Source organism: Macaca thibetana, unplaced genomic scaffold (genome assembly GCF_024542745.1).
Source record: "Macaca thibetana thibetana isolate TM-01 unplaced genomic scaffold, ASM2454274v1 unplaced_scaffolds153, whole genome shotgun sequence".
NCBI classification, from domain to species: Eukaryota; Metazoa; Chordata; class Mammalia; order Primates; family Cercopithecidae; genus Macaca; species Macaca thibetana.
Genome location: NW_026088942.1, coordinates 7,222 through 32,751, shown reverse-complemented (window position 1 = coordinate 32,751; position 25,530 = coordinate 7,222). Strand labels below are relative to the sequence as shown.

General features: G+C 43.6%; 1 pseudogene across 1 annotated transcript; it reads right to left on the bottom strand.

Annotated features, from left to right (window-relative positions):
- Positions 1-3,356: 3,356 nt before the first annotated feature.
- Positions 3,357-8,504, bottom strand: LOC126947341 (uncharacterized; annotated as a pseudogene). Its single transcript, XR_007723024.1, has 2 exons — positions 8,469-8,504; positions 3,357-8,415 (listed from the first exon to the last, which is right to left on the bottom strand). The product of XR_007723024.1 is annotated as an uncharacterized LOC126947341 (transcript).
- Between the last annotated feature and the right edge of the window lie 17,026 nt (positions 8,505-25,530).

The window sequence follows — 25,530 nt, the reverse complement described above, 5'->3', positions numbered from 1 at the left end:
TCCTATACTCCATCACTTAATGCACAACCAAAATTAAAGAAACAACACTTCAGTTGCTTCCAGTTATCAAATTTGATCAGAGGTTCATTTGGGGACAAGGATAATAAGAATTTTAATTTTGTTTTCTAAGTTTTCAAAAGCATACATTTATTCTCTCAAGACATTAAGATTTTTAGAAAGGAAAAATAAATGAATAATTCCTCATTGTCTCCTCTGTCCTAATCCTATCTGCTTTCCCTTCATGTTAAACAGCCCTCCCCTAACACCTGAAACACTAGACTAACTGAGCTTGCCTGGGAAAACATCTGCCTTTGTAAGGGCTATAATCTTCTGCTCTCACTTATTTTCACTGCCTATCCGCATATACTCCCAAGCCCACTCCTGCCAATAACATGGGTAATGAGTGAATTTATTTCCCCAACAAGGCCATGAGAGGCTGGTAATGAATGAATGATTTCCCCGAGACTGGATGAGAGAAACAAAATCCTCTCACATCTTTTCTGAGAATACGCAACCTTAGTAGAGGCTGGAATGAGTGTACTGTTGAAAGGAGATTACTTCTTGATGACTCTTTGAGCCAATGGAACCATTCCAAGCCCTGGGAAATCTTAATTGGAGCTTGGATCCTTGAATGCACTTAGAACATCTATGTTAATAGGATGAATCTGCCCTTAGGCTGGTAGCAGGGGTACAAATTTCAGTAGAAAGAAGAATTTCCCACTCACCAGTGATGGCATTGTACTAGCTCAGCCACCAAATGTATTCCTCTGGGTTTTCACTCACACCATCCAAGCACTAAGAAGACAATTCTGAGAAAAACAAAAAACAAAACAAAATAAAACAAAAAAACCATGACACTCCAGTTTTGCTTCTAACATCTGTCCCAAAGCCATTAGCCCCAGTCCAACCAACAAGCACATGCAGTGGGTGGGGGATGGGTTGGGTTGGTGGTTCTCCTCTTCCAGGGTCAGAAGAAGAGAATGACTATTGTTGCTAATAAATATATAAATATTTTGATTTTAGACCTAGAAATGTGAAAATCATGGAGTTTCATATGCTACCTAGCCCATGGAATTCTGAAATGTTCAATTCCCTCTATGATTCCAAATTCTAAGAATCCCTGAATCATGCAGATGTGGTCTCCACCTACAGATAAATCCTGGAATTTCTCAGATTTAATTATTCTTGGTTTGTGTGCTAATTATGCCTACTAGATGAACACTTTGTAAAAATCCCTGAATGGTGGGATTCAAAGAGCTTCTGCATGAGTGAAGAGCCATCCACATGCTGAAAGAATGGTACATGCCAACTGCTTGGAGACAGACCTCCTAAAACTAAGACCCTTCCAAAACTTGCTGTATGTAACTCTTTAGCTGGCTGTTCATTTGTAATATTTAAAATGTCCTTTGTAATAAATCAGCTAAGCAAACTGTTTTCCTGGGTTCTGTGAGCTGCTAAACCCTAGCAAATCTAACATAAAAAGGAGTTCTTGCCGGGCATGGTGGCTCATGTCTGTAATCCCAGCACTTTGGGAGGCCAAGGCGGGAGGATCACCTGAGGTCAGAAGTTCAAAATCAGCCTGGCCAACATGGTGAAACCCCCTCTCTACTAAAAATATAAAAGTTAGCTGGGCGTGGTGGCAGGCACCTGTAATCCCAGCTATTTGGGAAGCTGAGGTACAAGAATCGCTTGAAACTGGGAGGTGGAGGGTGCAGCGAGCCGAGATCACACCACTGCACTCCAGTCTGGGTGACAGAGCAAGAGTCTGCCTTGCGGGGGGTGGCGGGGAAGGAGTTCTTAGGAACCTCCAATTTTTAGCAAAGTCAGACAGAGGTTCTTCACTTTTTAAAAGATTCTTTTTCTTTTTGCTCTTCTGATTGAATAATTTCAAATAACCGGTCTTTGAGTTCACTGGTTATTCCTTCTGCTTGATCAAGTCAGCTCTTGAAACCCTGTATTGATCTAGTTCAGTTACTGTGTTCTTCAGCCCCAGAATCTACATTTCTTTTATTATGGTTTCTCTTTGTTGATATACTCATGTTGTTCATGTATTCTTTTCCAGATTTTACTTGTCTATCAGTGTTGTCTCACAGCTCATTGAGCTCCTTTAAGGCAATTTATCTTTAATTCTTATCAGGAAATTCAGAAACCTCCATTTCTTTTTCTTTTTTTTTTTTTTTTTTTTTTTTTTTTTTTTTTTTTTTTTTTTTAGCGGAGTTTCACTCTTGTTGTCCAGGCTGTAGTGCAATAGCACAATACCAGCTCTCTGCAACCTCCATCTCCTGGGTTCAAGCAATTCTCCTGCTTCAGCCTCCTGAGTAGCTGGGATTACAGGTGCCCATCACCATGCCCAGCTAATTTTTTTTTCTTGTATTTTTAGTGGAGCTGGGGTTTCACCATGTTGGCAAAGCTGATTTTGAACTCCTGGCCTCAAGTGATCTGCCTACCTCGTCCTCCCAATGTGCTTTGATTACAAGTGTGAGCCACTGCACCCAGCCAAAAACCTGTATTTCTTTATGGTCAATTATTGTAGATTTATTTTGTTCCTTCAGTAGGGTCACATCTCCTTGATTTTTCAAGGTTGTTCAATATCTCCCAGTCTCACAGAGCTGTGCCAGTTGCCATAAGACACCCTGTATTTCTCCTTAGAGCTGTGCAATGATAGCCTGGGATGCTAAATGCATACTTCATTACTCTCCTTTCCTCCACTAGTCTCACATATTCCTCTGGGGGAGAAGTCTAAGGGGTCTGTGCCTTCTACCAGTCTCACAGAACCATGGGGGTCACCATAAACCTCCATACAAGCCTCCTCAAAATTCTCTACCTTGGCTTAGGAGTATGGGAGTCACACTGCAGACAATGGAGGCATAAGAAAGACATCAAAGACCCCTGTGAGCTTCTAAATCTCTACAGGCATCAGTAAAGATGGGTGCTAGACTGTGAGGCATGCCCATCCTCATGGGCAATCTCAGGATTCTCTAAGTCCTCCAAGGAGCCCAGCAATGGCTTATGTGGGCCTGGGCCACCCTTGCCAGCAGGGAGTAGTACTAAGGATGAGATCCACCAATGGCCACTGCTGAGTTATGCCAAATGAGATGTCCAGACCTCACAGTGCCTAGGAGGACAGATGGCAGAAGCTCAGCCAGGCCACGGAGATTAAAACAGTGCTAGGGGCTTAATGTATGTTTTTAGTGGGTCTGCTACATGTCGAGTTTGGATCTGGAGTCCAGCCTATAATCCTAGCAAAAATTAAACACCAAATATGATATTCAAAAAAGTGTATGTGGCTAAAAACATATGTTGGAAATACACATGACTAGAAACGTCTGGATTCAAAGAGAAATTGCTAATTCCATAAATATGATAGAGGAATTTAATAACAAGATCACACTTACATAAATAATAAATATCAACTCTATATTTATCTGAGTTGTAAAGACTTTTTTTCCCCATCTCAGTACACTAGTGGGTATATGTCATCAGTAAAATCAAAGGAGTATTCCAATTACATTCATGATATTAGTAAGTCTGATAAATAAAAGTAGCCAGAACCATAGAATTGGGGCTACAGCTGTGATCTTCAAGGAAAGTAAAACTTTAAAAACACTCATAAACCAAGATAAAGAAAAATAAAACAGTAGTTACTTGACTTTCCAAATTGTTACAAATGCAGTACATAATAATAAAAGTTAAAAAGTTAAAAGAATTTAATAAATAATAAAATAATGTAATGAATGAACAGATTTGACAGAAATCAATAATTTAAAAGTTTTGAGAGCAAGATCATGAAACCAAAAAGACTCATGGTGGAAAGAAAAAACACAGGTAAATAAAAGAGACTGTATTTATTTAAAAGTAGTAATTCAAAATCTAAGAAATCAGAACAATTGTATTCTAACATGAATACATGATACATTGATTAATTTCCATGAAAATAGAGTTAAAACTTTCCCTCAGTAATCAGCAGAAAAAATCTGATTAGCTAATTTTAATGTTTAAGTTATACATCAGAGTTCATGTCAAATCACTTCTACCTCCTTTGTAATGTAAATGCTTTTGAAGGAGAAAAATAAGCCTGTCCTCATTAGTTTATTATGCTAATCAAAATGAACATAAATGCAACAATAACTAGAATTTTAACCAACAATTTTCATTAATTATATTTGCAAAAATCATTAATACACTTTTAGCCATTTGGCTATTTATTTTGGTCACCTGGCCATCACTGGTATGGTTAAATAATACCAGAGCATTGTAAAGTGGAGTTAATTGCAATAATAAAAGGATAATTCCATACTAGAAAACGTATTACTTTCACATATTAATTTTAAAGATTAAAAACAATCACATCAACTGATGTTTGAAAAAACACTTTCAAATAATTTAAATCTTTAAAAATAATTTAAAATCTTTAAAAATCATATCGAATTGTGAGGACTAATTATTCTTAATCAATAAAATCTAAACTATATATTGAAGAGTTAACAAAAGAACCATTTCCACTTAAGGTAAGGCTGGAATAAGGAGGCTGGCTGGGGCTGATGCCATTCACCACTGCACATGATGCCTGAGGTGGGACCAAAACAAGACGGAAAAGGAGAGGGACTACAAAAATGGAGTCAAAGACATGAGACTGTAGTTATTCTCAGATGATGTGACTGTAAACTTGAAAAAGTAGAATCCATTCTAATTATCAATACTAATAAGAACATTTAAAAAGTGGGCAAAACTATTCTGAATAAGCTGAAATCAGTATTTCCTGTTTAGTAACATTAATCTTTAAACAAAGCAAACACACAAAATCAGTCTCTATTTACAATAGCAAAATATTATGAGGAACATTTGAAATAAATTTGTAGGCCCATGTAAAGAAATTTTAAAACTTAATGAGGACATTAAAATGACATGAATATAGCCTGAAAATAATATTATTAGATTGGAGGACACAGTGACATAAAACCCCGGTGACTGCAGACTCAGGGCAAGCTAGACTTAAAAGTCACATGTAGTCTTTCACATGTAAAAAATGAGAATTAGTCTAAAAGCCAATTTTGTCTAAATTTTGATTTTTGGTGAGGATATAGTCAAAATAGTTGTGAAAAGAAAAAAATAAAGATGTCAAATTTCATGTAAATCTATGTTAGTTGGAAATTTAAAATAAGTCATGTAAATATTCATAATATTAAACAATATCATAAGTGGACTCAATAAAACATAATATTTTATCATATAAAATAGGTCCTGCCTTCCTGAGGAAAACATAAAGTCAAACGGCATGAAGGAAGGATTTTGGTTTCGCTACAGAAACATAATAAGACACCTAAGTGTGTATTTGTGTGTGTGTACATACAATTAAACTACAAAATATAAAATAGCATCTAAAATACATCAAAAATGAGTCACGCAGAAAAATTCATTTTACACATACATCTATAAAATAATAAAATGTATTCAGCCTCACAATTACTTTGTGAACTGGAAATAATAATGAATTGTCATTTTATCCAAATCTACAAAAAACATACATACAGTATCAAGTTCTGGTTAAAGTAGTAGATGAACTTTATGTGGTAGTTAAGAGTATCTACAGTTTGTGGGCTGCATCTTGCTATATTACAATATAAAATGTACCATTTATTTATTACTGCGATCAAACCCCCAAGTTACCCAAGTGGAGGAACCCTCAGACATTTGCAGATAAGTCAGTGTGCTAGTAAGCAGCATTCTTTACAAATCTATGAACATCAAGGTCTCCTTGGAACAGACGTGCTGTGAACAATTTCTAAAATACCCTCCTGTTAGACACTTACGTTGATTCCATTCTTAAAGCAATTACTGAATAAACAAACTCCATCGTGTGGATGAAATGCTACTTTAATTTGTCATAGCTATCATTTTCTAAAGTCTTCCTTCTAATCCAAATCATTAATATTTTGAGGCTAGATCAATACTGATTCATTGTTTTAAGCTTCAAATGCATTATACAATTGGGCAGAACAAATTTCCTCTCATTAATCTTCTTTTCCAGGATTTGTCAGGTATTCCCAACATTAATTCACTACTAATATGCACAGTGTTTCTAATCATGGTCAACAAGATCTGACAGTGCATCATCCCTAAACGATCCATACTTGCCTCACTGACATTATGTGGCCCACTTCCACACCATGTCTGGGTGTGAAGGCCTTCCCATATGATCCCCCGAATGGAACTTCACAAGTTAGAAATCACTGGGTCACAGTGTGATACTGTGAAGATGGGATGAAGTTAAGGGAAGGCTATGAGTGAGTTAGGAAATGTGTTAGGCAGGGTCAGATATTACGAAATCCTAAAAACAACATTTAAGGAGGGAGATGACAAAACAATCAGTGAATAATATGACTTTTTCCAGTGAAAATGTCATATCTAATTGTTCTCCATTTTTCTTCTCTGAGCTTCTTTCTAAGGCAAGATGTGTCTTGAGAAGTCCCTGCTGAATGTTAGGAACATGCATTTCAGGACTTCCCATCGACATACCCTCTTTCTTTACCACAACCACATATATGGGGGCATAACTCAACATGTGAAAAAGACAGTCTTCTGCTTTTCACTGAACCTCCAGGAATTCGGGACAATAAACTTCTACCTGGAGACCAACAGGTGAGTTTTTCTGCCCCTTCCTTCATAACACCCTTCTTCCCTAGTAAAGTCCACACACATCCTTACATGGCAGCTGTGGGTATATGAACTGGTCTGATCCCTTTTAGTCACAGAGCCTGAAGTATCTGCTAGTACCTGCTGAACACAGTGTCATGGGTGTGAATGGGCAATGCTTTTTCTTTCTCTGGTTCCTGCTGAAGTCTCTGCTAGTACCTGCTGAGCACAGGGTCATGGGTGAGAATGGGCAATGCTTTTTCTTTCTCCGGTTCCTGAGCTTCCCAAGCTCTCTCTCACTTCTGGATCCTGAATACCCAAATCTTATTGCCCTTTCTCCTCCAAGCTTCCTTCCCGGAACCAACACCTCCTCCTCATTAGAAAGACACCTTTGTTCTGTGCTTACTTTAAAAAGTCTTGCTCTTTCCCTATCCACTGCCTTATGTCACTATGTGTATGTCTTGGGGCAGGTGGAAAGGTGAACAGAAGCCAGTAGACAGTAACCAGCACCAGCTTAACAGGAATGACATGATCTGGATGCGACAGTGGCAGTTTTCCCTTAACATCCCTGCCCCCTAAAGATTTGAGATCAAATTTCACACTCTTAAGTAACAGCAATTTGTCTTTCACGGTTTTAATCATATTGACTAAAAGCATTTGTCTTTTCCAGAACATCACATTAAGTCATCCAAAAATATAAAAATTAAAAAGATGTAATTATTGGCAATAAAAAACATAAAAGGTGAGCTTTCGAAATATCTTTGAGCAATTTATTCATTATGAACACATGGAATCTGTTGGAACAAAGTTCTAGGACAATTCAGCCCATCCTTCAATAATTGCAGAAAACAGCACAAAGAAAACTTGATATTTATACTTAGTTGGAAATTTTATCCTACAGTCATTAAATACAGAGATCATATAAAGGAATAGAGGAAGATGTTGAAAACTAAACTAACTCAAATCATCAATATTCTTACAAAGTGCACACTGAATTAATGTAAAAGTATTTACCAAACAAAAAGTATTTTCAATACATAATTAAGACTGAAAAGTATTGAGGCCTCATAAACTGAACCTGATACAACAAATTTCAAAGGGAAACTAATTTGGAAATCAGAAAATCATCTAAGGAATTTGAGAATTAGGCTTCTGTTGCCCCCTCTGCTACTGACAGTCAGGGCCCCCACATTGTATTCTGTCCTCCACATCTCTGCTGATTGCCGTTTTGTCTATTTCCATTTACCCCACTACTACTTGCTCAGGTCACTCTCCTTCATTCTCAGTGTTTGTTCAAATTCCTCACACCCATCCACTTCCCATCTAAATTTCCCTCCCCTTTTGTCCCTCGCTGGCCCTACCTCCCTCTTCTCTTGTTTTCTCCTCACGATCCTGCCCCACCTCGACATCCACAGCGATACAGTGAAGAAGCCCCTGCCAAGGAAGAGCCCACTTCTCAGTGGGGCACCGGGAAGGTCACCGCTAGTGGGAGGTGACTGTCAGAAGGACGCGGGCTGTCACAGGATTGGGCAGGTCCCTTACCCCAGGCCCGGACTCAGCTTCCTGTCTGAAGCGGTCACCCCGAAGCGGGGGGTTTGCGGAGACGTAGGGCCTGGCGGAGGGAAGGATGGGGAGACATCTCAGGGAGGACTGGCGTCTGCCAAATCCCAGGGCTGCCCTGAGCTGCCAAGAGGGGCAAGGGTGGGGACGACGGGAGACAAGCCATGTGCCGAATGGGGACCTGACGCGGCGCGCGATAGGATGGGCGGACGGTGAAGAGAACTAGGGTAGAAGGGCTGGACGGGGCGACCTCAGTGACGGAACCGGACACAGACGCAGATCTGGCAGCTGAGCGACAGGCTTCGGAGCATTTCAGGGCGTCGCGGGGCTCCCCGCCTACAGTGGGGCTGTTGCCGAGCCTGTGACGTCCGCGGAGACCCACAGACCCCGGGTATGGAGGATGGCGCAGGAAGGGGACTGCGTGGCTGGGTTTGGCCACAAAAGCGGAGGGCACTCACCCGAGCGGACCTTGGCTCCGGAGAATCCGTTTCCGGGTCAACAAAAAACGCCGCGCGAAGGGCGGGGCCAGTACGTGCCGGGCGGGGAGGGGTGAGGCAGACAAAAAGGCGGGGCCGGGCCGGGGCGGGGTCTCGGGCCGAGGCAGGGCGCATTCTGAGCTCCCGCACGCGCTGCTTGCTTTTCCGACCCTGCCAGTTTTTCCCCTGGGCTGAAAGCGCGTGTCTGCGTCCGGTTCTGTTTGAGTGCGTTCAGTGCACCGTGGGGGCGCGCTGCTTCCAACTTCCTGTTAGGTAAGAGGCGCGTGAGCCTCTTGTGCCGGGGGCGGTGCTGCTGCCTAGTCGGCGCCCGGCGGGGACGCGAGTCCGTACGTGCCGGCGGGAGCGAGAGGCGGGTGGGCACCCTCGCGATCCCGCACTCCGCCTCTGGGTAGCAGCCTCCCCGGCCCCACACGTTGTGACGCGCGCTCGGGCTCCGCGTTAGCGTGGAGTCAGAGGCGTAGCAGTCGTCGGGCCCAGGGCCGGAGGGGCCTGGACCGGGCAGGGTCTTGCCCTGGACACCGCGCCGGCCGCTGCTCCGCACGGGTTCATTGCGTTCCTATTTTCAACGTCCTGCACCAGGGTCTTGCCCTGGACACCGCGCCGGCCGCTGCTCCGCACGGGTTCATTGCGTTCCTATTTTCAACCTGTCCTGCACCGCATCTGAGATGATTTATAAATTCGGTACCTTTGGGACAGGCGTGGATGATCTCCCATAATTTGCTTCCGTTATTAATTTCTAAATGTATTGTAATACCACTATCTAAAAGTATTTTTTATTTGAAATATATTTTTATATATATACATGCATATATTTATTTCTGAAACTTGTTTCCAGTACGTATAATGAGGCTTGTAAAGTGGATACTGTTCAGGAGATAGGTGGATTTTGCTTTTAAGTAGTAAAGACTTAGTTGGTGACTATTACTGGGGCTATTTGATAATAAAGATGTCTTTTTTTTTTTTTTTTAATGAACATTAAAAGCAGTAAGATTGGATTTCTGGATTTCATTATCTTGATTTATATCTTAATTTGTGAAAAATGTAAGTTAACTCATTTTTATTTCCTTTGCAGAATCTGAAGTTTGTGCTACCGATGATTATTTCCAAAAAAGGCACACTTCTGGTTTTCCCAGAACTAATGCTATCTTTTCCATCTTTTGAGTTTACTTGATATTAATGTTTGACCTCAAATCATGTTACATTTTGGAAGAAAACTTTCTCTTAGCCAATGGAACATAAACCACCCTGGAGTTCATATAAAGGAGGCGTTAAATGCCTCTGACAGTGTCATGTGTTAAAACTCATGACCAAACCCAAGGTCACATAGTTTTCTGTGTTTTATTCTAGAATTTGTATAGTTTTGTCACCGGAAAAGGGATCTTGTCCCAGACCCCAAGAATGGGTTTTTGGATCTCACATTGGAAAGAATTTATGGCGAATCACAGAGTATATAGTGAAGTTAAGGTAGTTTATTAGCGACTACTCAACTACATAGCAGGGCGTCCTCAGAAAGCAAGAGGAGGAATGCACCTGTTTTAAAAAAATTATTTTTTGAGGCGGAGTTTCACTCCTGTCACAATGGCATGATCTCGGCTCACTGCAGCCTCTGCTTCCTTGGTTCAAGGTTTCTCCTGCCTCAGCCTCCCAAGTAGCTGGGATTACAGGCGCGTGCCAACACATCCGGCTAATTTTTTGTATTTTTGGTAGAAACTGGGTTTCACATGTTGGTCAGGCTGGTCTGGAACTCCTGGTCTCAAGTGATCTTCCCGCTTCAGCCTCCCAAAGTGCTGGGATAACAGGCATGTGCCACCGCGCCCGGGCTTAATGTTTGTTTATATAGGTTATTATAAATAGTGTTGTCTTTTATAAAGGCTTGTGATCAGTTTGTGACAGGCTATTAATATTGTTACTTGTCTATGTTACTGTGGATTTTAACAAGAATTTATGAGTGTATTATTACCTTTAAAGTAAAACTTATTTTTAAACTAAGAATGCTTTTTTGTTCTTAAAGTCCTGGTACATTTTTATAAGTTTTATGTCTTTATTTATTAACTTGTTCCCGCAACCATAAATATTTTATAACCAAAAGTACTCAACCCCCTAAATATATAATCCAACAAATTTAACTTGTGTGTGTGTGAGGCAGGGTCTCACTCTGTCGCCTAGGCTGGAGTGGAGTGGTGTGATCATGGTGGGCTAACTGCAGCCTCAAACTCCTGAGCTCAAGCAATCCTCCCGCCTCAGCGTCCCGGGTAGCCGGGACTACAGGTACGTGCCACCATGCCAGCTAATTTGTGTGTTTTTTGTAGACATAGGGTTCTCACAATTTGCCCAAGCTAGTCTTGAACTCCTGATCTCAAGTGATCTGCCCGCCTTGGCCTTCCAGAGTGCTGGGATTACAGATATGAGCCACTGCGCCCTGCCCAGATTTAACTTTTTTTTTTAAACCTTTATTTAAAATAAAGTCACTGTGGTTAAGAGGCCTCTGACAGTTTCGCGTTTTAAGTCTGAGGACTATGTTGAGTAAATTTTTGCATAAGTTGTAAAATGTGCATTCATGTTGATTTTATTTCCTATGGTTTCCAATTAATTGTGCCTTCTGCATTTTTAGAAATTCACGGGCTAGTGGGCTCTGTGTCAGTTTGCATTTCTAGAACGATAGCGCCAAACACTCCATGCTGTCTTTAAGTGGTGCAGCGGGATGTGTAGCAGCGGGCACGGGGCTGCCGACAGCGCAGTGAGCTCTAGGGCGCTGCAGTGCCCCCGGCCGCCAGCAGAGTGCGCGCGAGCCCGGCTTTTCTGAGCCCTGAGGCGGCCGCGTGCTACCTCCTCGCCTGAGTCCTGCGAGAGCGGGAGCCGCGTTCTCCTCAGCACATACTGGGATACGCCCCTCGCTTTTGGACACCTCGAGCTCGCGTCCGTGGTGAATAAAAAATCCTTTTTTCAGCCTTGGCAGCTGAGGGGCAGAGACCCTTCCTGTGGAAAATTAGAAACCAAAAGCCCCTGTGAATCCAGCACACTTGAGGTTCGTTCTCTGCACCCAAGGCGAGGCGGCCACGGAGCCAAGCCACGGTCTCGGAACAGAAATGTAGCCTCAGGAAAGCAACTGGAACACCCACCACAGTGATAATAACCCCCGTAGTACTAATAACACTCCATCTGTGATGCTGGTGTTAGCACCCGTTGTATACAGAGATCACACCGTCAGGGTAACGTGACAGCTGCTGTCCAGATCCGACCCTAGGAATGCGGATGTGTCCCTCAGAGCGCACGTAACGCCCAGAATGCGGGGATGAAATCGTGTGCCTAACGCCACACCTGTCACACTTATATAACCCCCGGAACACGCATCTGTCCCTCCGAGCACACACGTAACCACTGGAATGCCCGTGACACCGTCAGACTAATGCCACACCCGTCACACTCATATAACCCCAGGAACATGCATGTATCCCTGAGAGCTTACGTCCTGTCCAGGATGCGGCCATGGCCTTTGCAGCCCACAGGAGAGCGTCTGCAGCTCCCAGGATGGGACCCTCTGGCTCTTGCTGGGGCGCTGGGTTGACAACCTCTGCCGGACTGGGTTTGGGCTAGATTTGGCCTGTCATGAAACTTCATGTTGTTGTCTGTGCCTTACTGACGTGGTATTGACACAGTTGATTTAAGAAGCAGTTTACTTCCCAATAATGTCATACTTCTGGGAAACTTGCAACAGCAGTTAGTATGCCTTCTCTTTTCTCTCCAATTCCCCAGTGGTTATTGCTGTGCCATATTTGCAGCTTCACAAAGAATACCTCCCTGTGTTTCACCAAAAGCAGGAACAGTCCTCCAGATGATCCCCACATAACCCCCAAATTAGGAAATATACGGTCTCTATGTGAAAGTCCAGTCCGCAGACCTATTTCACTTCATTGCCTGCCCCAGCTGGGAGAAAAATGTGTTTTCATGTGGGCCCAATTTCTTTTTCGGGAACTGTTCATGAGACTCAGTTTTCTGGGGGTTTTTTTTGGTTGTTTTTTTTAAGACAGAGACTCACTCTGTCATCCAGGCTGGCATGCAGTGGTGCCATCTTGGCTCATTGCAACCTCCGCCTCCCTTGTTCCAAGAGATTCTCCTGCCTCAGCTTCTGGAGTAGCTGTAATTACAGGCATCTACCACCACGCCCGGCTAATTTTTTGTATTTTTAGTAAAGATGTGATTTCACCATGTTGGCCAGGCTGGTCTTTAACTCCTGACCTCAGGTGATCCACTCGCCTCAGCATCCCAGAGTGCTGGGATTACAGGTGTGAACCACCGCATCTGGGCGACTCTCAGTTTTCACAGCCTTGACAGATGTAAAGAGCAGAGATGACTCTAAGCTGGGTCTGCCCAGCGTTTCGTCCTAAACAGGTGCAGATCCTGCATTCCTGGTAGGAACACCCTGGCCTGATGCCATGTTCTCCTCACTGTGGCCCACATGGAGGAGCACCTAACCACTGGCGATCTCACTTGGTAATGGCAAATATTCATTTACAATCACAAATTTCATCCTGTCAAGCTCTGGATTTAAGTTTGCCAATGATTTCCTCTGGCCTTAGAACCATGGCCTCCAGACCCTGAGTTCTCCTGCCTGCTGTCCTCTCCCATCCAGTCTGCTACAGCTGCCTGCAGTCCCTCTCATGGGGACATGGGCTTCCAGATGTCTTGGGGATTTTGTGTGGGTTCCCCCAACCCATTCACCCACTGCCCACCCTAGTTTTTTAAGGCTTTGTTGAGATAAGTCCTTCAAGTCACAGCAGTTACGATATCTAAAAGTAGAAAAGTTAATAATGTGAATTTCTAAAGACAAAGCATTATTTATTAGATCATCTGTGAGATGACCCTCTTTTTTTTTTTTTTTTTTTTTTTTTTTGGAGATGGAGTCCCCCTGTGTTACCCAGGCTGGAGTGCAGTGGCTTGATCTTGGCTCACCACAACCTCCACCTCCTGGGTTCAAGCGATTCTCATGCCTCAGTCTCCTTAGTAGCTGGGACTACACGCACCTGCCACCACAGCTGGCTAATTTTTGCATTTGTAGTGGAGACAGGGTTTCACCATGTTGGCAAGGCTGGTCTTGAACTCCTGACCTCCAGTGATCTGCCTGCCTTGGCCTCCTAAAGTGCTGGGATTACAGGCATGAGCCACCATGCTCAGCCACCCTCAATTTATAAATTAAGGAAATACTAGTTCCCTGGAACCAAAATTCATGTTTGAAATAATTAGGAAAGAAAAATAAAATCTCGGTGCTGAAGGAAAGGCAAAGGCAAATCGCACAGTTGATTGTCGAAATTGCAGAAGAAGACTGGGCGCAGTGGCTCACTCCTGTAATCCCAGCACTTTGGGAGACTGAGGTGGGCGGATCACCTGAGGTCAGGAGTTCGAGACCAGCCTGGACAAGTTGGTGAAATCCCGTCTCTACTAAAAATACAAAAATTAGCCTGGTGTGGTGGCACACACCTGTAGTCCTGGCTACTTGGGAGGCTGAGGCAGGAGAATCGCTTGAACCTGGAAGGTGGAGGTTGTATTGAGCTGAAATCGTGGCACTGCATTACAGCCTGGTTGACAGAGTGAGACTCTGTTTCAAAAAAAAAAAATTTTTTTTTCAGAAGAATTTACTGGACAGACTATTACCTTGCTATATTCTCTAGCCCTGTGTTAGCAGTTGCAAGGTATTTTAGGTTTAAACACTTATATTTTTCTTTTCTTTTTCTTTCTTTTTTTTTTTTTTTTTTTTTTTTTGAAACAGTCTCACTCTGTTGCCCAGGCTGGAGTGCAGTGGCACTATTTCTGCTCACTGCAAGCTCTGCCACTTCCCAGGTTCACGCCATTCTTCTGCCTCAGCCTCCCGAGAAGCTGGGACTACAGGCGCCCACCACCACGTCTGGCTAATTTTTTTGTATTTTTAGTAGACACGGGGTTTCACCAAGTTTGCCAGGATGGTCTCGATCTCCTGACCTCGTGATCCGCCCGCCTCGGCCTCCCAAAGTGCTGGCATTACAAGCGTAAGCCACCACACCTGGCCTTAACACTTATATTTTATATAGTCATTTGGTATAGTTATCAAAAAGTCCTGTCCACATCATGACGACCTATATGAAATTTGGAAACCTCTTCATCAATACAATGGAAAATTGGTAAAGTAAGTGTAGATATTTAAGCGGATGAATTATTAATACTTAAGTATTGAAATGGAATGTAATAATGTCATAGTTCTGGCATGGGACTTGGGGGGCTTCCTCTGTTGCCTCTTGCTGGATGGCAAATTCTTGGCCTGTGGAGACTGAAGGATAAACTGTCACCTTCGTTGGAAACCCTAGTCCAGAATGAAAGTCCTCATTTCAGGATATACCATTTCCTCCCATGTATTTTCTTTTTTGAGACGAGTCTTGCTCTGTCACCCAGGCTGGAGTGAAGTAGCCTGATATCGGCTCACTGCAACCTCTGTCGCCTGGGTTCAAGCAATTCTCCTGCCTCAGCTTCCTGAGTAGCTGGGGTTACAGGTGTGCGCCACCACACTGGCTAATTTTTGTGTGTGTATGTGTGTGTGTGTGTGTGTGTGTGTGTGTATATATATATATATATATTTTTTTTTTTTTTTTTTTTTTGGAGGCAGAGTTTTGCTTTTGTTGCCAAGGCTAGAGTGCGATGGTGCCATCTTGGCTCACCGTAACCTCTGCTTCCCAGGTTCAAGCGATTCTCCTGCCTAGGCCTCCCGAGTAGCTGAGATTACAGGCATGCACCACCAAGCCCAGCCAATTTTGTATTTTCAGTAGAGATGGGGTTAGTCCATGTTGGTCAGGCTAGTCTCGAATCCCAACCTGAAGTGCCCCGCCTGCCTTAGCCACCCAAAGTGCTGGGATTACAGGTGTGAGCCACAGAGCCTGGCGCTAATTTTTGTATTTTTACTAGAGAAAAATTTCACCATATTGGCCAGGCTAGTCTCCAACTCCTGACCTCAAGTAATCCATCTGCCTTAGCCACCCAAAGTGCTGGGATTACAGGTGTGAGCCATCATACCTGGCCCTTTCTTTTTTTTTTTTTTTTTTTTTTTTTTTTTGAGACAGGGTCTTGCACTGTTGCCCAGGCTGGAGTGTAGTGGTGCGATCTCAGCTTACTGCAACCTCCACATTCTGGGCTCAAGCAGTCCTCCCACCTCAGCCTCCCTAGTACCTGGGACTGCAGCTGTGTGCCACCATGTCCAGCTAATTTTTGTATTAGTAGAGACGGGGTTTTGCCATGTCATCCTGACTGGTCTTGAACTCCTGGACTCAAGTGATCCACCTGCTTCAGCCTCCCAAAGTGCTGGGATTACAGGCATGAGCCACCTTGCCCGGCCTATTTTTAACTTTTTGATGAAATACCAAACTCTGTTACAAATAGGCTGCACCATTTTATATTCCGCATACCGTATTTAATGGTTGTGATTTTTCTCCGACTTTGCCAACCCTTGTTATTTTACATTTATTGGATTATAGCCTTTCTAGTGTGAGTGAAGGAATATCTGGTTGTGGTTTCAAGTTTGGATGGCCATAATGATAATGATATTGATCATCTTTTCATGTGCTTCTTTGCCATTTGCATGTCTTTTTGGCAAAGTGTGTGTTCAACTCTTTCTCCATTTGTAATTTGGTTGTTCTTGTTGCTGAGTTATATAAATTTTATATATATTGTAGTTAACAGACCGTTGTTGGACATATAATGGGCAAATATTTTCTTCTTTTCTGTGGGTTGTCTTTTCTCTTCCTCTTTTTTTTTTTTTTTTTTTTTTTTTTTTTTTTTTTTTTTTTTAGGAGACCAAGTCTTGCTCTGTTTCCCAGGCTGGAGTGCAGTAGTGCACTCTTGGCTCATCATAACCTCTGCCTCCTGGGTTCATGCGAGTAGCTGCGATTACAGGCATGGGACACCATGCCTGGCTAATTTTTGTGTTTTTGGTGGAGGTGGGGTTTCTCCATGTTGGTCATACTGTTCTCAAACTCATGATCTCAGATGATCCGCCTGCCTCTGCCTCCCAAAGTGCTGGGATTACAGGATTGAGACACCATGCCCGGCCTTTATTTGTTTGTTTGTTTATTTATTTATTTATTTATTTATTTATTTATTTTATTTTTTTTTTGAGACAGGGTCTTGCGCTGTTGCCCAGGCTGGAGTAGTGGTGTTGCCTCGGCTTACTGCAACCTCCACATTCTGGGCTCAAGTGGTCCTCCCGCCTCAGCCTCCCTAGTAGCTGGGACTACAGGTGTGTGGCACCATGCCTGGCTAATTTTTGTATTTTTAGTAGAGACGGGGTTTTGTTATGTCCTTCTGCTGGTCTTGAACTCCTGCACTCAAGTGATCTGCCTGTTTCAGCCTCCCAAAGTGCTGAGATTACAGGCATGAGCCACCATGCCCATTGTGTTTTTAACTTTGTGAGGACATAACAAACTATGTTACAAATAGGCTGCACCATTTTATATTCTACATATAGTATTTAATGGTTTTGATTTCTCTCCAACCTTGCCAACACTTGTTACTTTACATTTGTTGGATTGTAACCTTTCTAGTGTGTGTGAAAGAGTATTTGGTTGTGGTTTCAGTTTGGATGGCCATAATGATAATGATATTGATCATCTTTTCATGTGCTTGTTTTTCATTTGCATGTCTTTTTGGCAAAGTGTGTGTTCAACTCTGTCTCCATTTGTAATTTGGTTGTCCTTGTGGTTGAGTTATACAAATTTTTTATATACTGTAGTCAACAGACCGTTGTTGGATATATAATGCGCAGATATTTTCTTGTTTTCTGTGGGTTGTCTTTTCACTTTCTTTTTTTTTTTTTTTTTTTTTTTTTTTTTTTTTTTTTTTTTTTGGAGACCGAATCTTGCTTTGTTCCCCAGGCTGGAGTGCAGTGGTGCACTCTTGGCTCACCACAACCTCCGCCTCCTGGGTTCAAATGATTCTTCTGCCTCAGCCTCCCGAGTAGCTGGGATTACAGGCATGTGCCACTAAGCCCAGCTAATTTTGTATTTTTAGTCGAGATGGGGTTTGCTTTTCTTGGTCAGGCTGGTCTTGAACTCCCGTCCTCAGTTAATCCTTCTGCCTCAGCCTCCAGAAGAGCTGGAATTACAGGCGTGAGCCACCGCTCCCGGCCCTAATTTTTGTATTTTTAGTAGAGACAAGGTTTCGACATGTTGGCCAGGCTGGTCTCCAACTCCTGACCTCAAGTGTTCCATCTGCCTCAGTCTCCCAAATTGCTGGGATTATAGGCGTGAGCCATCATACCCATTCTTTTTTTTTTTAAGATAGGGTCTTGCACTGTTGCCCAGATTGAAGTGTAGTGGTGTGATCTCAGCTTACTACAACCTCTACGTTCTGGAGTCAAGCAGTCCTTCCGCCTCAGTCTCCCTAGTAGCTGGGACTGCAGCTGTGTGCAACCATTCCTGGCTAATTTTTGTACTATTAGTAGAGATGGGGTTTTGCTCTGTCATCCTGGCTGGTCTTGAACTCCTGGACTCAAGTGATCCTCCTGCCTCTGCCTCCCAAAGTGCTCGGATTGCAGGCGTGAACCACAGTGCACAGCCAACTTACTTGATAATGTCTTCTGATGCATAGTTGTTAATTTTGAGGAAATTATTTCTTTTGTGGCTAGTGCTTTTGGTTTCAGATCTGTAACACCTTTGCCAAATCCAAGGTCATGAAGATATATCCCTGTTTTCTTCTAGAGTTTCTATTTGTAACTCTTATATGTAGGGCTTTGAACCATTTTTAGTTACTTTTTCTGTGTTGTGAGGTAAGTGTACAGTTTGTTACCTCTGACTCTAGGTAGTCAGATGCTAGCAGCGTTTGTTGAATTTAGTGGTCTTGGCTCGTGTCAAAACTCAGTTGGCCGTAGAGGTATAGTTTTATTTCTGGACTGGACATTCAGTTCCATTGATTTATATTTGTCTCCTTATGCCAGTATTATGTTGTCTTGATTACTATTCCTTTGCAGTAATATTTGACAATGAGAAATGTGAGCCACTAAGTGGGCTTTTCGTTTTCAGGAGTGTTTTGTCTATTCAAGATCACTTGATATTTATACAAAGGGTTACGGTCAGGGGTCAGGGTTACAGTTGTTAGGTTTAGGGTTGCTAACATTAGGTTTGTTAGTGTTGTTAGGGTTAGGGTTGTTAGATTTAGGGTTGTTAGGATTTTAGGGTCATGGTTTTAGAGATGGGGTTGGGTTAGTGTTAGCATTAGGGTTGTGGTTGGGTTTGGGGTTGGATTTAGGGTTTGGGTTGGGGTTCTGTTAAGTTTAGGGCTAGAGTTAGGGTTAGGGTTTAGGGTTAGGGTTTAGGTTTAGGGTTAGGGTTAGGGTTTAGTGGTAGGGGTTAGGGTTAGGGTTTAGCAGTAGGGGTGAGGGTTTGGTTCAGGGGTTAGGGTCAAAAGAAAAATCTTGAAAATCGTAAAAATCTCCAAAAATATTGGTGAGAAAAAAGTTTTAGCCCTCATATGAAGAAGATAAAAACTTGTTCCATTTTTTCCAGAAACACAGTTATAATACAAATATAAAATGGGGTAAAGACAAAACCCAAGTCCTCTATATAAGCTGGTGAATTTTGTATTATTATTATCACATTAGTCAGGGTTCCCCAGAAAGGCACAATCCGTCGGATTTATGTAGATAGACAGATGAGAGAAGATTCATTAGGGAAACTGGTTCACATAATTATTGAGGCTGAGAAAGTCCACAATAGGCTGTCTCCAAGTTGGGGAACTAGGAAAGCTGGTAGCATTGCTCAGTCCATGTCCAAAGGGCTCAGAATCAGTTCAGCCAATGGTGTAACTCTCATTCTGAGGCCAAAGGCCTGAGACCCTGAAGTTCTGATGTCAAAGACAAGAGAAGGATGTTTCAGCTTCAGAAGGAGATAATTCACCTTTCCTCTTCCTTTTTGTTCTATCTGGGCTCTCAAGCAATAATTGGATGGTGCCTTTATTAGTCCATTTTTGTACTGCTATGAAGAAGTACCTGAGGCTGAGCAATTTATAAAGAACAAAGAGGTTTAATGGGCTGACAGTTCCACATGGCTGGATGGGCCTCACAATCATGACGGAAGGGGAAGCAAAGATGTCTTTCTTCACATGGCAACAGCAAGAAGTGCTAAGTCAAAGGGGAAAAGCCCCTTATAAAACCATCAGATCATGAGAACAGCATGGCAGTAACCACCACCATGATTCAATCGTCCCCCAGCAGGTCCCTCCCACAACATGTAAGGATTATAGGAGCTACAATTCAAGATGAGATCTGGGTGGGGACACAGTCAAACCATATCAGTGCCCATCCACATTGGGTCAGAGTGGATCTTCCTTATCTCAGTGTCTTCCAGAAACACCCTCACACTTATGCCCAGAAACTGTGCTTTACCAGCTATGTTAGTATCTCTTAATCCAATGAAGCAGACATCTAAAATTAACCATCAGAATATTTATGCCTGATTCGTGGCTAAAATTTCAGGATGAAAGCTATGAGATCTCTATTTGTGTTTGTATGTCTATTAATGTATGTTTTGTATATTTGATTTTTCTTAACTCTGTATAGCATTGCAAATTTCATTTATAAAATCCTCTAAAAGTGCTCTATTCTAACTTGGCTTGGAAAAAAATCATTTATAAATAAATATTCCCAAACTCCTAGAAATATAGGAACCGATCCAAATGTTTTTCAGGTTAATGTGATTTGGATAAAACTTAAATAAAATAAATTTAATATTTTTTGTGTAATAAAACAACTATGTCTTCAGAGTTATCACTATTAAATATAAAACAAACAATTTTTTTTTTTTCCTTGAGATGTAGTCTCTCTCTGTCACCCAGGCTGGAGTGCAGTGGTGCGATCTTGGCTCACTGCAAGCTCCGCCTCCCAGATTTATGCCATTCTCCTGCCTCAGCCTCCCGAGTAACTGGGGCTACAGGTGCTCACCACTACATCCAGCTAATTTTTTTTGTATTTTTTTTAGTAGAGACAGGGTTCCACAGTGTTAGCCAGTATGGTCTTGATCTCCTGACCTTGTGATCCACCTGCCTCAGCCTCCCAAAGTGCTGGGATTACAAGAGCGAGCCACCGTGCCTGGCCCCTATAACAACTCTTGATGTCTGAGTGGGTTCCCACACAGTCATCTGTTGTAAGACTTTCTGATTCCTTTTTTTCCTTTGGTCATTATGAATAGGGCTTCTGTACATAATTGCATGGTAGCTTTTGTTTGGAAATAATATCAAAGTAGCGGTCAAAATACTTTACGAATATGATTTTTGGATTGTAAGGTGAGACTTGTTTAGCTTTGGGAAAAACTGCCCAACTACTAATAGGGGAGGAAAAATAATTTTCTCTCTACCTTTACGGAATTCTTAGATGGGACCCTCTGTAACAAATTACAGATTAAAATGAGAAAAAAGTAGACGAGTTTAAAAACATGTATACCTTATGGATACATGGGAGATACTCAGGGAAAAATGAGTAAATCCCCAGTAGGTGGCTTTCAATTCAAGTGTAAATGCTATCTTCAACTTAAAGAAAGAAGATTTGAGGCTCAGTAGTGGGGACATAGCAAGCAAAAGCACAGTAGACAAGGGTAAGTTTTCTTATACAGACTTAACTCCATGCGTTCTCTGTTGATAAGACTCTTTTAATGATTTAGTTATCCTCTTCTTGGTTAGTGCTGAGAGAGAGAGAGAGAGAGAGAGATCTTTTAAACGGGGATTTCCTTTATAGATGTAAATTTTCCTTACACAAGGGTAACTTCTCTGTTTTCAGAACTTCCTTTTTTAGCATTTTTTCAAAGTAATCAGCTCAGAATAATTCTTATGCCAAAAGGGACATATTTTGGGGTGGCATATTCTGGTCTTACACACTGTCTTCTACCAGCAATGAAAAGAGTTCTTGTTTTTCCTCCAGCAATTTGTCATTTTTTTAGAGTTTAGCAGTTCTAACAGATACAGACCAACTGTGCTATCTCATTGTGGTTTTCAGTTATCTACTATGTTGAGCATCTTTTTGTATGTTTACTTACCATCTGTAGATTGTCTTTGGTGAGGTGTCCAGATCTGTGTGCATTTTTAATTGGGCTGTTTAACTTACTGTTTAGTTTTAAGAATTTTGTATGTATTTTGAATACAAATTCTTTCTCAGATCTGTATTTTGCAAATTTTTTTTCAATATGTGGCTTGTCTTTTTGTTCCCTTAACAAGGTCTTTCCCAGAGTATAAACTTTAAATATTAATAAATCCACATTGTCATTTCTTCTGTGTATATAAACCTTTTGTGTCATTTGTTAAAATTCATTACCAAATCCAAAGGCACATAGCTTTTCTTCCATAGTTTCTTCTAGAAATTGTATAGTTTTGCATTTTTAGTATAAGGATGATTTTGAGTGATTATTTGTGTAAGTTGTAAAGTTTTCATCTACGTGCATATCATTTCCTATGGTTTCCCATTAATCTTTCCCTCACTATTTTTGGGAAAGACACAGGATAGTGGGCTCTGTTAGAGCACATAGATAGCTAGACATGAACAGGAGGGGGAGCTCCTGGAAAAGGGAAAGTCTGGGAAGGCTCACCTAGAGGGACCACCAAAAATTCACATATTAGTGGCATCTCTAATGCTGGAGTGGATGGGCACTTGTCAATTGTGGGTTGGAGGGAGAAGAGGTACCTATGCATAAAGAAACACCCTACAACTCCTCTTAAGATGCCCCAGTCATCATTCACTCTGCAGTAATAATGTCACAATACTGCTGGCTACATGCTGATAAGGACAAAGGGGACATTCTTAAAAGAAACCTGGCACCATAAGTACAGATTAGGGCAGAGAAGGACATTCAAAAGAGATAGGCACAGTAGATACAAATGTGACTGCTGTCAGCCTGCCTGGGATGGCGGGAAGGAGCCTGGTGCCAGAGTGAGTTCGGATGATCACCACACATGTGCCTCAACCAACAGTGAGGAGGTCCCACAAGCCTAAGTGGAGCAAGTTGGGGACCTAAGGCAGTAGCAGGAAAACCAGACAAAGAAAACAGGTGGAGACTTGAGACAGAGGCAGGAATGTGAAGAAGTCCAAAATAAAATTCCCTGCACAGGACTCTTAGGCTTCTTTCCTGCACGATCAGCCTACTCCTTCTTATTTTTCTACAATAAGCTCTTCACACTGTATTTTTTTCAATGAAGTTATCTGCCATCTTTGTATTGCCTCTTGGTGAAAATACTTCTTCCAAGTTAGACAAGAACTGGGACATCAGCTCTCCCCAGTAATAGCTCCGTTTCAGTTTGAATTTCCAGAACTGATGGCGCTTAATAACTGGCGCTCCAACGTTAAGTGGTGCAGAAGGTGGCCAGTAGGGGGCGCCAGCCATCACACCTGGAGCAAGAGGGCCCTGCATAGTCCCCATCTGCCTGCAGGTGTTGTGCTGCGACGACACTGCCAGAAAGAGGGCCCGGCAGTGTCCCAGCTGCCAGCAGGGGGCATACGACGACTACATTGTGAGCAAGTGGATCCTGCAGTGTACTTAGCTGCCAGCAGGTGGCGCACGGGCACCACACCATGAGCAAGAGGACCCTGCAGCGTCCTGGTTGGCAGCAGGGGGCGTGCTGCCACCACACTGTGAGCAAGAGGATCCTGTAGTACCCCCAGCGGCCAGAAGGGGGCGTGCCCCCACTACAAGGCAAGCAAGAGGGCCCGGCAGTGTCCCCAGCTGCCAGCTGCGGAGCCAGCCGCCACTTCACTTGGAGCAAGAGGGCCGGGCAGTGTCCCCAGCTGCCAGCATCGGGAGTGCTGCCACTACACTGTGAGCAAGAGAGCCCTGCAACGTCCCCAACTGCCAGCAGGTGGCGTGCCATCACTATACTGCGAGCAAGAGGGCCCTGCAGTGCCCCGGCGCCAGCAGGGGGCGCTGGCCACCACTGCAAGAAAGAGGGCCTGCAGTTGCTGTAGTCGCCAGCAAGGGGCGCACTGGCACAGCACTGTGAGCAAGAGGGCCCTGTAGTGCGCGGCTGCAAGCAGAGGTCACCGGAGCCCGGCTTTTCAGATTACTGATGCTTCGCCCGTCTCCGCTGCTCCCCTCGCAGCATGCGTCTCTGCGCCTGCGCCGCGACCCTCCCCCCCCCCCCCCCCCCCCGCGCAGGCGTGCGACTCTGCGCTTGCGCCGCGCTGGCCTGCGACTCTGCGCCGGCCTGCGCCGCGCCTGGCGCGCGCGCGACTCTGGGCCTGCGCCGCGCCAGCCTGCGACTCTGCGCCTGCGCCGGCCTGCGCCGCGCCTGGCGTGCGACTCTGTGCCTGCGCCTCGCCGGCCTCTGCGCTCTGCGCCTGCGCGGCCTGCGCCCGCGCCTGGCGTGCGACTCTGCGCCAGCGCCGGTGCTGTACGTTTGTGAGGGCGGAGCTGAATTCTCCTCAGCCCAGACACTGAGAGCATCGCGAGGGCGGAGCTGTTTTCTCCTCTGCACAGACCTCGGGGGTACCGTGAAGACAGAGCAGCGTTCTACCCTGCCCAGACCCTGGCGTGGGGGGCACCGCGAGGGCGGAGCTGCGTTGTGCTCAGCACAGACGTTGGCGGCACCGCCTCGCTTTGGGACAACTCGGGGCCGCATCCACAGTGAATAAAATACTTCCTGTTTCTAGCCCTGAATAACGAAGGTCAGAGACTACTTAGAATGGTTCAGTGTGGAAAACGGGAAACCGAAATCCCCTCTGAATCCTGCGCACAGAGGTTCTCTCCACCCAAGGGTTAGGGTTAGGATTTTAGGGTTAGGGTTTTAGGGCTAGGGCGAGGGCGAGGGCGAGGGTGGGTTAGAGGGTTAGGGTCAGGGGTTAGGGTTTAGGTTTAGGGTCAGGTTAGGGTTAGGGTTTGTTAGGGTTAGGGTCGGGGTCGGGTCAGGGGTTAGGGTTCGGGTTAGGGTTAGGGGTTAGGGTTGGGTTGGGTTAGGTTGGGTTAGGGTTAGGGTTTGGTTCCATGTTAGGATTAAGATTCGAGTTAGGGTTCGGGTTCTGTTTTGGGTTAGGTTTAGGGTTAGGGTTCGTGTTCGGGTTAGGGTTCGTGTTTGTTTTCAGGTTAGGGTTCAAGCCGTTCTCTTGCCTCAGCCTCCCGAGTAGCTGGGATTATAGACACACACCACCATGCCCAGCTATTTTTTTTTATTTTTGGTAGCAACAGGGCTTCACCATGTTTCCCAGGCTTCTCTCGAACTCCTGACATCAAGTAATCCACCTGCCTCCGCCTCCCAAAGTGCTGGGATTACAGGCATGAGCCACTGTGCCCAGCCTTCACTTTCTTCTCTGAGTCAGAGATCTCTAGCAAGATAGCCTTTTCACAACTTTTATTGCAACGGAAGTATTTCAGAACTTTGTCAGGTTAAACTGTTAAGGGTATGTCTGTTTTTTCTATGATACACTGAATTTAGGAATATATGACTCAGTAATGAAAGTTGATCTGGCATCACCCTTGGCATTTGAGTTCCTAGATGGAGAAGGGTCTGTTTTTCTGGCATGATCATATCTTACAGGATGCAGCACCCCAAGAGGACCCTAGCAATTGGGAGAATTTTGTTTACATGACACTAAACCCCAAATAACCTTAAATTCTAAATAAAAGTTCCAAGGGTAATTTGTATAAGGGTCTTGTTTTTTGTTTTTTGTTTTGAGATGGAGTCTCACTCTGTCACCCAGGCTGAAGTGCTGTGGCATGATCTTGGCTCACTGCAACCTCCACCTCCCGAGTTCAAGTGATTCTCCTGCCTTAGCCTCCAAAGTAACTGAAATTATAGGTGCCTGCCACTATGCCCAGCTAATTTTTTGTATTTTTAGTAGAGACGGGGTTTCACCATG